Source organism: Phragmites australis, chromosome 9, assembly GCF_958298935.1.
Source record: "Phragmites australis chromosome 9, lpPhrAust1.1, whole genome shotgun sequence".
Classification (NCBI taxonomy): Eukaryota; Viridiplantae; Streptophyta; class Magnoliopsida; order Poales; family Poaceae; genus Phragmites; species Phragmites australis.
This window is the reverse complement of record NC_084929.1, coordinates 22,976,324-22,990,824: the sequence shown is the minus strand read 5'-3', so window position 1 is coordinate 22,990,824 and position 14,501 is coordinate 22,976,324. Positions and strand designations below refer to the sequence as shown.

The 14,501-nt window shown below is 38.7% G+C and overlaps 1 pseudogene; it reads left to right on the top strand.

Moving 5' to 3' along the window:
* LOC133928071 (probable histone-arginine methyltransferase CARM1) lies at positions 1-13,639 on the top strand (annotated as a pseudogene).
* Positions 13,640-14,501: the final 862 nt, after the last annotated feature.

Sequence of the window (14,501 nt, the reverse complement as noted above, 5' to 3'; positions counted from 1 at the left end):
ATGACAGGTGAGTTGTTGGGGAATGGATCAATAATTTCTTCGATGAGCAAATTTGACACAAAAATTGAGGCATCGTCAGCAAAGATGTATTTCCACTAGTATGGCCAGCTATTGCATCAGCAAAATATGTTACAAGATTTTGTGAGGACAGGTCACCTTTTCACCCGAAGTTCTCAGTTCTTGTTATTCCCTATCCACAAAATGTCATGATACTCACCTTTCTGCATAAATATTAATAAGGTAGTGCACATTCTTCCCCTTCAGGAACATACTGTGCTGCTATTATGAAAAACCAATCCGACTTTGAGGGTCGAGTTGTGGTTGATATTGGAGCTGGTAGTGGTATTCTTTCATTATTCATTGCCCAGGTTGTTGCATTCCAAGTTTGTAAAGTAGATTTAGTAAGTTAATAAGTACACTAGTTGAAATTAAAGGGTAATTAAAACTTTTGCCGATAGGTTGGATGTGCTTCAATAGGATTTAACTTAAGTCAAGTTAACTTCAAAAGGAGTGTTCTGGAGATACTTGATTTTCCCATGTAACTTGTGATAGTAAACATACATATGCATCATGAACATCATCTCTATTTAATTGTGAGCAATTGTTTGCATGCATTTGAATCGAATTGAATTTATTTGGAAGTTGATAAAATCATGAGAAATGACAACATCCTCAGGTATTATTTTTGAAGTATTGAAGTTAAGTGAAAGTGATGTTTTATTTAAAAAAAATTAATTTTTACCGTGCAACCTAAGGTTGAAATAAATTCCTTCGTCAAGTACACCATATAAGATGAATTTAGGTGATTTTTACATAAGTTTTGGAAGTCATCTTGAAGCTCTAATAATTCATTCAAAATTTTAAAAGTAGCTCTTTTTGAAGAGTTCTATAATTATTTATACCTTCTGCATATAAGTGGAGATAGTTAAAATGGGTTCTTTGTGACTCATAGAATCACTGCAAAAATTAGCGAAATTTTTAGAGCATGTTTAATTTTTCATTTGTTTTTAACAAGTGAGAAGAATTTAATAGTAGTAGAAGAAAAGATCAGTAGGACCCACCTGCCATCCACTCACCTCTTTCTCTCCATATGCCCTTCTGTTACTTCGATAAATCCCCTCTCCCTCATTCTTCCCCCAACCGAGCCAAAGAGAGAAGAGAGAGGAGGAGAAGATAGGAGGAGGAGCAAGAGGAGGCCAAGGAGGAGACCCCCGGCGAGCTCCTCCACCGTAGCTCATTGACGGGGGACATCTTCCACGTCAAGCTTGAGTTTCCCATGCCTTTTTCATCCTCAGGCCGGCCACCACCTTCCCGACATCATCTCAAGCTCCAGTCCTTCCCCAAATCCTATAATCAAACCACAAGTTTGCTAGGATGTTGTGAGCACCCTAACCCCCTACCATTCTCTTCCTATGGTCATATCTATCTGGGACTTGAGCTCACCAAGCTCAACAATGACCACCGCCACCATTGGAGGCAATGGCAGAGCTTCGGTAATTTTTGGTTTATCATGTTATCCTACGCGGTAGAAGAGTTCAAGATGATACTCTAGGTCCAAAATCCCCACCATAAAAGCTGTCAGAATCATTGCTGGAGAGATTCCCAGCAAAGATCAGAACTTTTGATCACATCCGAAAGTTCCAGTCTTCAACCCAAAAGTTCCGATCTGAGTTAAGCCTCCCAAGAACCGTTGTTCGGAACCACACCTGAAAGTTCCGACCTTAATCCGAAACTTTTGGTTTAATAAAAATCAGCAACCCGAGTGGCTCATTTGGATCTCAACCCGGAACTTCCAACAGGTCAGAATTTCTGATCCAGACCTGGATCTTTCGGAGTTACTGTTCATCAGCCGATTTTAATTGTTTACTTTGATGATAGCTTGTATATTTCATAGTTAATTTATACGAACTTTGAAAAATCATGAAACAAAGTGCCTTAGCTTCATATGAGTATGAACTACCTGTTAAAAATATTGTAACTCAAGAAATGCTTTCTGATAATTAATTATTAAATATGTTTCAGATCAATTAAATCATAGTTAATTAATGCAATGTACTAAAATTACGAAACTACTTTTGTTAGCTTTTTTGTCATGTTTTACAGTATAAAAATGCTAACCCTCATGAAATATGTAATATAAATATTATGGAGTTAATGTGTTTAAACATGTTAATTTCACCTTTAATTCATGCAATGTCTAAAATTTGTTAATCTTCTAATAATTAGTATTATGTAGGAAAAGTAATAACACACATGAAATAGTTGTATAACCTAATGTCCTAGCCTAAGTTTGTTTAAGCTTGTTTAGCTTGTGATAATTGCATAGAATTAAATAAAAATAATTTAGAGGTGAATCCACTTCTAAAAATCTTTTTAAGTTAATCTCTACTTAGAAAAAAAATTAATGGTGGACATGTCAAGTACTCTCTTAATGTGAAGTTAGTTCTGTTGCGCTCTCTTTTAAATTAAATGAACTTTTGGGTAGCACCTTGTTAATTCATTTATGCCATGAGCATATGTGCTTCAATTCAAGTGAATCTTGTTGCAGTATGATCATTACTTTGTACCACATCTCCTATTATTTTCATGGCAACTGCATGCATTTCTCGTAGCATTTTGTCGTGTTGATTGTGATGGACCGTTCTTTCTTTTCGCAATCGATGAACCGTAGAGCAACAGGGGTATCCTTGAGGTGGAACCTGATTGTGATCTTGTGTGTGATACAACTGAGCACCAAGACAAGTATCTAAGTATGTTTCACCTTATAATTTGGATCATGTAGAGTCTAATTGATAAGTTATTGGTTTATGTATCTTATGCATGTTAGCAAGTCAAAGTCGGGTTTTGTAGGTAGAACCTATGTTATTGCATTGTCCCTATCTTGAGATGTTGATGTTTCCTATCTTTGTAAACTTGGTATAACAATGTTGTTGTCCAACTTAAAATTTTATCTGAGATGCTTAGCAATGCACAGGCCATCGGTAGAAGTCAAGCGGTGGTTCGACCATCGTTCACAAGCTTAGGGCTTAATATTGTTCACATTGATAATATTGATGTTGGGATGTATGAGATGTGAGGATGAGGTGAGATGTGGGCGGTGTTAGGGGTAGGTCGGGAGAGGAACCCGAATGCCATAGACTTCTTTCATCATTTAAACACCAATTGTTGTTTGCTATTGGTTTTAGCAATTTTTGTACTACCACATATTCGGATAATAGACGAATGAGCCGATTATCGCATGCCATGCTGACACTTGCCTTACGTCCCTATGACATGTAAGAGAAAAAAGAATTAGGAGAAGTAATGTAGCGGGGAGCCGGAGGTGTTCCAAACACGCTCATGGTAACCTCGGTGCTATAGAGGTATATGCAAGTGGGTAGTTCAGGATATGAAAAAGATTGTATTGGGAGCCAAGAGGAATATACCCGAGTCATATGGGTAAAGATGTATGCCTCTATAGGGTGTAAGATCAATTCGAATCGCTGCACTCTCGGTTATGAGTATGTTTCTGTCCATCCATGTCAATCGTATAGTTTCCAATGTTAGGATGTTATGGCATGTTGGGTTATGGTTGTGATGGTTGATGATGAGTTGAGATGGTACAAGTTATAGTTATGTTATGTTGTTGATCTTGGAATAGGAGGGTACATATGGTTAGGTATAGACTCTTACATATTAGGTTAAATTCTGCTTTTGCATATAAACTCACTTAACCTTATGGTTGATTCCTTGTTAATTCATCGGATGCATAATCCTTAGAGTAGGGTTATTATATGTACCAAATATGAATTAAGTCTTGCGAGTACTTTCATGCTCACGCTGCTTGTTTGCTTTTCAGGTGGAGTTAGGTGTCGGCTATTTGAATCCCATCGAGAGCGGTGTGATGGTGAGCTGTCGCTATACTACTTCTAATCCCAGTCGATTGCCTTGTGGACAAATAGCACCACCAGTCTATTTTATTTAGATGTTTTTCGCTGTGATTTATGTATATTTATACTAGATAACACTTGTATTTGTTTAGTTCATCAACTTGTAATCTTATTTAATCGCGATGTTGTGATATACATGTTGGTAGAGATATATGTGGATAATAGCTCTCCTGAAAATTATCAAAACACGAGGACTGATACGATTGAATTCATTTTAATCATTAATAACTACGATCGTCGTGGTGAGATATAGGTTAGCACATGGTGCGTCAAGAGACGGATGCGTGCTAGCTCTCATCTTATTAAATGATCGTCCTAATGATTAATTTAAATCTAATTTGGACGGGTCCTCATAGCGTGGTATCAGAGCATGGTTGACTGTAGGTTAGAGTAGTATGATGGTTTTAAACGAAATATGTCAACCTCACTAAGAAAACTCATTATTACTTAGGCCGTGTTTGTTTGAGCTTCTGCTTTTGAGCTTTTCTGAAAAGCAGTGCTTTTGGCTTTTCTGAAAAGCTGCTTTTGGAAATAGGTTGTTGGCTTCTACAATAAATTTTTAGCTTCTCAGCACATAGCTTCTCAGATAAGCACATCTCAGCGAGCTTCTCAGTTTTAGTTCATTTTCCTCAGAAATAGGCTTCTGGCTTCTCCAGAAGCCACTTCTCCAGAACCTCGTTTGTTCTGGCTTCTGGCTTCTGGCTTCTGCCAGTAGCAGAAGCAGTTTTAGAAGCAGCAAACAAACACAGCCTTAATTTCATGCTCTAATGATGTGATCTCTTTACTCCTTAACTTTTCTAAGAGCTATCTATTGTCTTGTGCTTTTTAATATGATTGAAAATATTCTCTAACTCACCTTGTCTTTCATGGGTTAAGGGCGAGTTGAAAACATTTTTATTTCCAATGTTTTATTAAGGACTTGTGTCTTGTCTAATTCTTGATCTATGTTCCATTGTACCTCAACTTGGCATTGGTCCTCTCTATCTCAATTCATGCTTTTCTCTTGGATGATGCAACGGTGACAGCAGCAGACAAAGAGAAGGCGCGATGATGGTGTAACAAGGAGCATGTCTTCCATGCTTAATAATTAGGCTAAATAAGCGAAGTATTAACCATGATTAATTAAGCGAAGCTAGGCAAACTTAAGTAACATGAATAAGAGATAGCTAATTCTTCATGAACTCATAGAATTATTAGGTCAATATATTATGCCTTATATGTAATGACTTGTGAATTGCTTCTTGTGAGTTCTTTGTTCATGCATATATAATGTGTTAGGGATATACTTGTTTACTTTGGTCATGCATGATGTTGTTCCTTACTATTCTGTCTTATCACTCATGTTTCATCGACGCAATCAATGAAAAGGGTAAGAAGGTAAGGGACACATCCCGACATCGAGAGCTCAACCAATGCAAGGTAGGAGCCTGGTATGCCCTGGACGGTGATTATACAGGAAGTGAATACGTTAGCAATAACGTATGAACATCTACCATATGATGGTGGTCATGGTCGTCTACCATACGATGATCATATGATGGTGGTCATGGTCGTCTACCATACAATGGTAGTTATGGTCGTCTATCCTTATGGCAATTACATAGGGTGTCCTGTAAGGCAATGGTACCGTTTGTGCAAACGCTTTTATTTCTTCACGCGGAGGGTGATGATTGGTGGGTCATTATATATTGAATGCATGTGATGTCTATGATCTTGATGTTGGTTGGGGAGTGATGAACGCGAGAAGAAATGCGTAGTTATAAATGTTGCTACTTTAGACATGTCTTTGCATGCATATGTTTTGCCTTGAACGAACTTTTGCGTGTAATATGTGATACCTAAAAATCTGAAGAAAAAAAAACAAAACTTATATATCACACCTGCTAGTAATTTTGTGAATGTTCATAGAATTTTTTAGCTGTTTTTGATAGGGTTAAAAATTCAATAAACTGCTAGCTGTCCTGAAAACTGAAATCTGAAATCCCCGGTAAAAGCTGAAACTTGCAAGAATTTTGTGTGCTAGTAGATAACTCCTAAATTCATGAAATTTCTATAGTAGGTTAATGATAATGTTTAGTAGCTTTGTGAATATTTCTAGAAATTTTGGATACTGTGGGAAGCCATAGAAAAATCTGGAAAGAATCTGCTCAAAGATATCCAACACTTCATTGTTCACCCGGTTGCAACACCGTTCTTCCTATGGTTCCTTAGGCTTGGTCCAGCTGATAAGTAAAGGGTTGAACCATCTGAATCTCTCATTTTGCAATCTTTTTTGTGAATTGATTCCAATGATCTCCTTCGTTAATATCCCTAATCATGGTCGAACATCTCGATTCAAACCCTTGTTGTAAATTGCAAGCTTGGAACTTTCTACTCTTTGCCTAAATTTTTTGAGGTTAGAATAAAACCTTGGAACCAACCCAAAAGGCTATGACTACTGGGGGAATAATACAAGCTAAATCTTCTTTGATATACTCACAAGCCTCGCCCTAAGAATGTTAGATGACTTGCAATAGGGCTTGAACATTCGGATACGAGATATTTGATATTGAGATTCCTTCCACCAATGCCCTACTAAACTCTAAAACTTATTAAATGGCTCTTGTTAGACCTCCTCCCATAGCCCGAGTGCAACGCATGGTCTAGAACCAAATTTGTCGAGGGTAAATCCCTGACAGTGATTCCGGGGTGTATTGGACAGTGGGTGCGTGAACGGTGTTTTAGGGACTGGGTGTGTCTATGTGTAGATGATAGATTCGAGGACACCAGGGATTATACAGGTTCGGGTCTCCCGGAGGATAACAACTCTACGTCCTGTGTTTGTGTTATAGTAGATCTTACTTGGTCATAGACGGTATTCTAGCAGTTTGGCAGAATTGTTCTCTCTTGGTTACAGACGGGGTCCTCATCCATTTATATAGTAGGGAGAAGGAGAACTTATAAGCGGGTCCTACACAAATGACCTCTGCTCATTCTAATTTCTAACTCAACTCATCATTATGGAGTACCAGGCATGCTAACTTGCTCTGACAGTATTGTATATCGTGTTGCCGCGCGCCGTCTTTGCTTAGCCCGTAGAGCCTTATCTTGCTGAATTTAATGCGATGGGACGGAACGATGCCCTTCTGCACCGTCCCCATCCGCTTGCCTCTCCGCGCCGTCCCCGTCCACTTGCCTCTGTGTCGTTCCCATCCACTTGCCTTCTGCGTTGTCCCCGTCCACTTGCCTCTCTGCGCCATCTCCATCCACTTGCCCTGCCGGATGGCTAACAACATCTCATCTGTCATGCAGCGCTGCGCCGGCCTGTAGAGTCTCACTCCATAGCCTTTAATACTACGGGATGGGACAACGCCCTCCTGCACCGCCCACGATCTTATCTGTCGGGGCTGGTGCCTGGTGAAGAGAAGCGTTTGGGCGAGTGTCCAATCCAGTCCCGCGACCAAGGGGGCTGGTCGTGGGTTTGTGTGAAGGTGTAGCGAGATTGGTCGTTGGAGGCCTTGCACTGGTCGGGGTAGCTCATCGATCGAGTAGCGTTTTTAGGGTATGTTCCCCTGGCTGTTTGCACCCTTCGTGGGGCCTGTTAGCTGGGGTACCCCTTTACTTGATACACCGATAAGGCTATTTCATGCATGTCTAAGTTGAGGGGAATGATGATGTCCTTTAGGAGTTTAGGCCCGTTAACACATTGGTGTGAGGTTAGTATTTAGGGAAAAGCCATAGTGAACCACCTAGGTACACAAATGTATTCCATAACTCTTGCAATTGCACTTCCCTGTTCTTGCTCACTCAATAAAGTTTAATAAAAAGAATCATGTCTAGGGTAGTCTACGCTCATCAAGGTGCATTATTGAAACCAATCGTGTATGAAATCATTCCCCTTATGTATTCACTATCACCTTGTAATGTGTCACGTCATGTGCATCATGAAGTGCACACCATCTCATGTGCATAACTATAGGTGCACCGTACATGACTCATCATGTCATAAGCACAATGGCATGTACACTATGCCATATACATCACATATGTGCACCATGTCATGTGCACCATGAATTATGCAATTGCACCTTCGCATTGCACCATCCCACATTTGTATTGCATCATCGCAAGCATGTAATGCACCATAAATCGCATCATACCATCCATCCATGGCCTCATGGTGACCATGTCACACCATGGTCACGCTTGCATTGTTCTTCACCATGTCATGCAAGCACTCAATTGCACAAATAATTAACAACCTTGAGCAAAGATGTGGGAATTGAATACAATCTTAGAGCCAATGTGCTGGGAAATTTTTAGTATTAACCCGATTGTAATGGAAAACCATGACTACACTATGGACGAGAGGAAAATCCTACTTCGACCTAGCAAGTTAGATCCTAATTGTCTAGCTAGGGTAACCCCTATAAGATGTAGTCACCTCTCCTTTTGCAAATTATGGTCACCGTCCAACCTAACAATGCTTATCCTACATGAATCAACTTAGGGACAATATGTTTGACCTCTCCTTCCTTTGGAGATCCTTCTTTAGTTGATCTCATGCACTTTGTGTATCGTCATGAGGTTTCCAAAATCAATAGCCTCCGACTGTTCCAAACATGAAGTTCTCGGATCCAATTTATTTCTGGACTGGAAGTTACGATCTGAGGTGTCGAAACATCCGATATGGACTTTTATCATAGCACCCTTTCCTCTAATAGGAATTCCATGTTCCTAAGCTTCTTAGATATGCACGTAATCACCATCAAATAATCGAGAAGATTACTCATCCTTTTCTTCTCATTAATGTGAGTAGAAATATTATCTTGTCATGTTAGTGAGCTGGAATAAGGAAGGATGATGACACTTTTAATACTCGATCAACACCCACCCTTTTATCCTATCCTATAGATTCCTTGTGGAGTTATTAACTTGTTTAGGTGATATAGCACTGAGAAGCCTAGGAGTCTATCCCATTTCATTCACCGAGTTCCAAAGTCTTCAACACTGTGATGAATTATTCTTGCAGCGTCATTGTGCCATCGTCTCGTTACCGCAACTCTCAACTCCTAACTCATGAACTCATTGCGCTCTCTCCTATGCTCACTCGAATCTCAGGACGATATTCTTTTAGGGTGGGTGGGAGGTTTGTCACATCCCAAGTTAGTTAAATATATTTAGTAAGTGAATAAGTCCACTAGTTGAAATTAAAGGGTAATTAAAAATTTTGCGATAGGTTGGATGTGCTTGAATTGGATTCAACTTAAGTCAAGTTAACCTCAAAAGGAATGTTCTAGAGAGGCCTGATTTCCCCATGTAACTTGTGACAATAAACATGCATATGCATCATGAACATCATCTTTGTTTAATTGTGAGCGATTGTTTACATGCATTTGAATCGAATTGAATTTATTTGGAAGTTGATAAAATCATGAGAAATGGCAACATGCTTAGGTATTATTTTTGAAGTATTAAAGTTAAGTGGAAGTGATGTTTTGCTAAGAAGCTTTAATTTTTGCCATGCAACCTATGGTTGAAACAAATTCCTTCGTCAAGAACACCAGATAAGATGAATTTAGATGATTTTTTCATAATTTTTGGAAGTCATCTTGAAGCTCTAATAATTCATTCAAATTTTAAAAAGTAGTTCCTTTTGAAGAATTATATAATTATTTATACCTTATGCATGTAAGTGGAGATAATTAAAATGGGTTCTTTGCGACTCATAGAATAATCACAAAAATTGGTGAAATTTTTAGAGCTAGTTTAGTTTTTTGTTTGTTTTTAACAAGTGGAGAGAATTTAATTAGCAGAAAAAGAAAAGGTTGGTAGGACCCACCTATCATCCACTCACCTCTCTCTCCATACGCCCTTCTGTTACATGGATCAATCCCCTCTCCCGAATCGAGTCAAAGAGAGAAGAGAGAGGAGGAGCAAGGGGAGGCCAAGGAGGAGGTCCCCAGCATGCTCCTCCACCGTAGCTCATTGATGGAGGCCATCTTCCACATTACGCTCGAGTTCCCCATGCCTTCTTCATCCTCAAGTTAGCCACCATCTTCCCGACATCATCTCAAGCTCTAGCCCTTCCCCAACTCCTACAATCAAGCCACAAGTTTGATAGGACGTGGTGAGCACCACCAACACCCTATCGTTCCCTTTCTATGGTCGTATCTATCCAGGAGTTGAGCTTGCCAAGATCAACAATGGCCGCCGCCACCATCGGAGGCAATGGCCGAGCTTCGGTGATTTTTGGCCTATGCATTCTATCCTACGTGATAGAGGAGGTCAAGGTGATGCTCTAGGTCCAAAATTCCCACTCTAAAAGTTGTTGGAATCATTGTTGAAGAGATCCCTGGTGAAGATCAAAACTTCTGATTAGATCCAAAAGGTCATGCCTTCAACCCGGAAGTTCTGGATTAATCCGAGTTAAGCCTCTCGAGAACCCTTGTTTGGAACCACACCTGGAAGTTTTGACCTTAATCCGAAACTTCCCGTTTAATAAAAATCAGCAACCTGAGAGGCTCATTCAGATCTCAACCTGGAACTTCCGACGGGTCAGAATTTCTTACGTGGACCCAAAACTTCCGATGTTACTATTCATCAGGCGATTTTAATTGTTTACTTTGTGAATAACTTGTATGTTTCATAGTTAACTCATATGAACTTCAAAAATCATTAAACTAGTTGTGTTAGCTTTGTATGATTATAAATAACTGTTAAAAATGTTGGAACTCAAGAAATGCTTTCTAATAATTATTTAATTAATTAAATGCATTTCAACTTAATTAAATCATAGGTAATTAATTCATTGTCCTAAAATTATGGAACCATTTTTGTTAGCTTTGTTTTGTCATGATTTACAGTATAAAAATTCTAACCCTCATGAAATATTTAATATAAATGTTGTGGTTAGTTCATGTATTTTAACTTGTTAATTTCACCTTTAACTCACTCAATGCCTAAAATTGATGAAACTAATATTAATCTTGTAATAATGAGTACTTTGTAGGAAAAGTAATAGCTCACATGAAATAGTTGTTTAACCTACTGTCCTAGCCTAAGTTTGTTTAAGCTTGTTTAGCTTGTGATAATTATACAAAATTAAATATAAACAATTTAGGGGTGAATCCACTTCTAAAAAACATTTTTAGTTAATCTCTACTTAGAAAAAATAATGGTGGACATGTCAAGTGCTCCCTTAACTTGAAGTTAGTTTTGTTACGCTCTCTTTTAAATTAAATGAACTTTTGGGCAGCACCTTGTTAATTCATTTATACCTGAGCATATGTGCTTTAATTCAAGTGAATCTTGCTGCATTATGATCTTTAATTAGTACCACATCCCCTATGAAATTTTCATGGCAATTGGGTGCATTTCTCGTAGCATTTCATCATGTTGATTGTGATGCACTGTTCTTTCTTTTAGTGATCAATGAACTGGAGAGCGACAGGGGTATTCTTGAGGTATAACTTTATTGTGATCTTGTGAAGCAACTGAGTACCAAGGCAAGAATCTAATCATATTTCACCTTATAATTTGGATCATGTGGAGTCTAATTGATAAATTATCGGTTTATATATGTTATGCGTGTTAGCGAGTCAAAGTCGGGTTTTGTGGGTAGAACCTATGTTGCTGCATTATCCCTATCTTAAGATGTTGATGTTTTCTATCCTTGTAACCTTGGTATAATAATGTTGTTGTCTAATTTAAAAGGTTATCTGAGATGCTTAGCAATGCATAGGCCCTCAATAGAAGTCGAGCGGTGGTTCGACCATCGTTCGCGAATTTAGGGCTTAATATTATTCACAATGATAAAGGAGATTGAGTCTCACTCTTTTTTTTTGAAATAGAATTATGGAGTCAGTACGTTAGAACGTTTTCCGATAGAGCGGAAAGCAAAGTAACCTATTTTAGGATCAAATCTGGAACAAGAAGCAAGATTCCTTGGAGAAAGGTTTTTCTATGATAGGTATCTCTTAATTGTCAAAGAATTTAGATTAGATGATTGATGTCTGTTTAAATTTTGTCTTTGATTTGCAAAAGCGGATGATGTTGGGATGTATAAGATATGAGGATGAGGTGAGATGTGGGCGGTGCTAAGGGTAGGTCGGGAGAGGAACCCGAATGCCATAGACTGCTTGCATCTTTTAAGCACCGACCATTATTTGTTATTGGCTTTAGCACTTTCCGTACTACCACATATTCAGATAATGGACGATTGAACCATTTTATCACACATCGTGCTGACGCTTGCCTTATGTCCCTATAACGTGTAAGAGAAAAATAATGAGGAGAAGCTAAGTGGTGGAGAGCCAAATGTGTCTGGGACACGCTCGCGGTAACCCCGGTGCCATAGGAGCATGTGCAAGTGGGTGGTTCTATGTATGAGAAATGTTGTCTCTAGGGCCAAGAGGATAAACCCGAGTCATGTGGGTAAAGATGTACCTCATGCAGGGTGTAAGATCAATTCGAATTGCCAGGGTGTAAGATCAATTCGAATTGTTACGCTCTAGGTTATGAGTATGCTTATGTCTATCCGCATCAATCTTAGTATTTCTGATGTTGGGATGTTATGGTCTGTTGGGTTACGGTTGTGATAGTTGTTCATGAGTTGAGATAGTACAAGCTACAGTTATATTACGTTGTTGATCTCGGGATAGGAGAGTACAGATGGTTAGGTGTAGATTCTCACATATTGGGTCAAATTCTGCTTTTGCATATGAACTCACTTAATCTTATGGTCGATTCCTTGCCAATTCATCCAGATGCATAATCCTCAAAGTTATATTATTATATGTTCCTCGTATGGATTAAGTCTTGCGAGTACCTTCATACTCACGATGCTTGTTTGCTTTTTAGGTGAAGTTAGGTGTCGGCTACTTGGATCCCACCGAGAGCAGTATGGTGGCGAGCAGTCACTATACTACTGCTAACCCCAGTCAGTTGCCTTGTAGGCAATTGACACCACTAGTCTTTATTTTCTTTAGATATTTTTTGTTGTGATTTATGTATATTTATGCTAGATAACACTTGTCTTTGTTTAGTTCATCAACTTGTAATCACTTATAATCTTAAATCGCGATGTTATGATATACATATTGGTAGAGATATATGTGGATAATAGCTCTACTGGGAATTATCAAACCACACATATCAGGACTAACGGAATTATATTTGTTTTAATCTTTAGTAACTACGATTGTCGTGGTGAGATGTGGGTTAGCACATGGTGCATCGAGAGATGAACGCGTGCTAGCCATTATCTTATTAAATATCTGTCCTAATAATTAAGTTGAATCTAATTTGAACGGATCCTCATATGAGCATTCCATAGTTTCTCTTATTTCTGTGTCCGATATAACATGACACATGGTGTTTGGTATGTTAATGTTAGGCCGGTGCAAGACATGTCTATGCAGCTGAGGCATCTGAAATGGCTGAACATGCTCTATGGTTAATCTCTAGGAACCCATCTCTTGGACAACGGATCACGATTTGTTTTGTATCTCTTGGATTTGTACCCTTTATGGTTACCTTTGACCCCCAATTGATACTGTACTTCCTCCTAATCAGGTCATCGAAGGAAAGGTCGAAGAAGTTGAACTTCCAGAGAAAGCTGACAAATTGATTTCCGAGCCTATGGGTATGACACTATGTTATATTTTATTCAATGCTTCAATCGTTTTTCATTAATCTGTATGCTTAGATTCTACACTCCTCTTTCTTCCGCCTGTATCGTACATTGATGTTCTATTATTCTTTCTATTACAAGACTTTTATGTATTATGGTATATACAGTTTTTTCAGCTAGGTAATGAAATTATATCGGTAGGTTGCTATCATCTGTTTAACCTATTTTGAATAGTAAGTGTATCTGTATGCAGACCATTCATTGAGTCTGTATTATGCACTTACTTTTTAATTTTTGACAGAAGAAATCTTCATTTGTTTCATTGATTTTGATCACTTTATTAGTGAATTTTTGTTTTCCGAGTTTCAACATTGACAGTGTACTCAGATTTTTTAGGAATAAACTATATCAAGATTCACTTTTTTCTGTATTAGATAATTCTTTAGTGATTTATTTGTATTCCATTGATAAGAGCACACAAGAAGTAGCTCCACTTGAACCAACTGGTTTTGATCTGTAGATGGAAGGTGGCTTCCCAGTGGTGGCCGGAGGGGTCATGGAAGAGGAAGTAGAGGAGGTAGCAGGGGAGCAGAGGCTGAAGTTGAGGTGGGAGAGTTCCAAGAGGTATAAGAAAGCGTCAAGGAAGAATGCATGTCGAGAGCACACACGTGGTCGTGGTCGTAGACGAGGAAGTTGCTAGGTCTCGGCCCATCTGAGTGACTGAGTGTTGAGCCATATCAATTTCGATGGCAAATTTATTAGGAAGCTTAGCGGTTCAAGCCTTGAGGTATTTATTAGGAAGCTTAGCGGCTCAAGCCTGTCATACCTCCACGAACCTCGTGATAGCAGGACATTTTAGTTATTTCATGCTATAGTAATAGTATGACATATGTTTGAAACATGGTACCGTTGAACGTAGGGTCACAATACTAATTTCACAAAATTTTGCTTGCCAGAGA